Raw genomic sequence first — 2518 nt, forward strand, 5'->3', positions numbered from 1 at the left:
AGCTACATGAAGCAGATGAATGACTTTTTCTCTGCAGTGTGAAAACGGCAGCCACTTAAACCACTGACTGTGCACTCTGCCGCCAAGTGGGCAGGGGTGGTAATTGCAACCGGTCAAAATGACCGACGGCCTTCAGATTTTCCGGTCATTGTTGTAAAAAACCGGTCAATGACCGAGAATATATGGTTAACGCGACCCCTGGTTCATGTTTACTTCACACTCCCTGGTCTCCTGCCATGGATTGGTCTATGATACTGAGCAGCGACGTGTTTTATCTAATGAGTTGGGATGAAGAAGAAAGATGGAGCAGCCGATGTTTATCAGAAAGCCAACGTATAAAAATTCTGATAATTACTTTTCAACAGTGTGAGAACGACTCGTCACAAATCAGAGTGAGAACTTGTCAACCCTAAGAGCCGAGCTGGAGCCTGATCTGTCAGCTTGACTGGAGGAGATGTAACTTTCAACCTATCAGTCACGACGAGCCTTTCATGCTGCGTGACGTGTTGTTGGCCTCATCGACACTTTGCTCCGGGGCCTCCACTGTCACTTACATCTGCTGTGCGGTTACCATCTGAGGCTTTCGTGCCAGTAGATAGATTACGTGAAATGTCCCATTCAACATAAGGAAGGTGAGACTGTTTGCAGCTTCTACCCCACTGATTGGTTTTATCCACCTCCAATCTAAACACATTAAAGATTATTAGTTTGCACACTGTCACCAGAGGCTAAAATATATTACAGTGACTATATGGCCATACGTAACCACGTGACATTAAAGCTCTGCTGTTAGGAGAGGAAATATTAAAGCTAACAGCATGGGCTTCAGCCCTTTCTTTTTCATTTATGGCCATAAAAGATAAAACATAATTCATGTAAATAAATGCACAAACACACATCTAACAGCACATGGGATAAGTTCATCTTCAGGGCTTTCTGTCAGAGAGACCTTTCTGAAGAAAACCTTTTTCATTTTAACCCAAACAATCATCTGTTTCCGAAAACTTGAGGACTAATCTGTCTTAAAACCCTGAAGACAAACTTCTCCAAACAGACATAAAACAACAAGATCGTTTGACTAAAGTATCAAATCCAGCTCAGTAACAACTGTCACGGTTCACAGACAGTTGTTTTAACCCTAGTCACACATTATTAGCTTAAGCATGTTTACATTGCATAAATTAGCCTAGCAGCTAGGGGACCTTTGTCCTCTACTTGTAGCTCAACAAATGACATGTTTACATGACAGAACAGCTCAGTTAAATTTCAGCCTGCGTGCATGTTTTTTCAGCCGAACGTTGTTAAAACAGCAGCTGATGTTGCTGCAGTGAGAAGTTAGCGGAGTAAGACGCCGTCCAGGCAGGTAACGTTGTTTGTTTACATGTGTTCTGTCTGTTGACCTGTATTTTCTCCAAAATCATAACATTTCCACACTGCTGATTTATTCCCAACTACATAATGTTATCCTCATCGTCTTTCTCTTTGCTGCTTCTGTTTAATGGTGACTTTCAAAATAAAAGCGTATCCTGAATGTGATGATATAGATCAATGTTTTCACTTTGCATCGATGATAATGGATCACTGATCACTGAATTGATATATCAAACCAGATCCATGGATCGTTACATGTCTATTAGTCAGTAACATTAAAAGGCGCTGTATGTAAGAATGTGGCCAAAACGGTTACTGCACTCAAATTCAAAATACTGCCGCGAGCGGCTGCCGTGGCAGGGCCGCGTCGCCGCGTCCTTGATCTTCAGTTTTCCAGTGGACCGTTCGAGCAAGTCCGGCTTCTCTGCTGCTAACACTGCTGCTGGGATACAGCGGAGGAGGAGCCGGCTGCTAATGGTATGTACCGGGACACTGCTAATGCTGCTTGCCGTGCTGCTGTAGCTCAGTCATAATTGTAACTGATGCTGAGACTCTACTGACTGCGTGACTGGTAGACGGCGGTGGGTGGCACAACAGGCCAAAACACAAATTCAAAACATAAACATGATTTGCAGACCGTAAATTTTTTTTTAAAATGAGAATATTCTGGCTGTACTATTGTTGTCGGTGAGATCAGTATGTTATATGAACATTATTCCTTAGTCTCTGTGACATATTAGGAGGATTTTACGACTATTTGCTTTAGATTTCTTACATACATGCTTTAAGTTGCTAACTTACCATCAGCATTAGATAAGTCGACTACCCATACAGCTACTGTAGCTAACATTACATGGTGAATTCAATCGTGTGGGAGCCAAGCGCTATTATTGGTGGTCAAAACAATCACACTAACTAGAATCACCGCCCAGCAGCTGTATGACTCCGCCCACCAGTCCAGTGTCTCTGACAGTCTCCATCCATGTCAGTGAAAACATGGACGCTTCACACACAGAAGATCTATACAATCAGCACAGTTTCAAGATTAGAGTCACCGATTCAGTATCTGACCAAATGTCTCCCCTTCGGTTCCTGAGATATGACGTTAAAACATGATGATGTCACACATGATGATATGGCTATCGCC

Source organism: Epinephelus moara, chromosome 20 (genome assembly GCF_006386435.1).
Source record: "Epinephelus moara isolate mb chromosome 20, YSFRI_EMoa_1.0, whole genome shotgun sequence".
NCBI lineage: Eukaryota > Metazoa > Chordata > Actinopteri > Perciformes > Serranidae > Epinephelus > Epinephelus moara.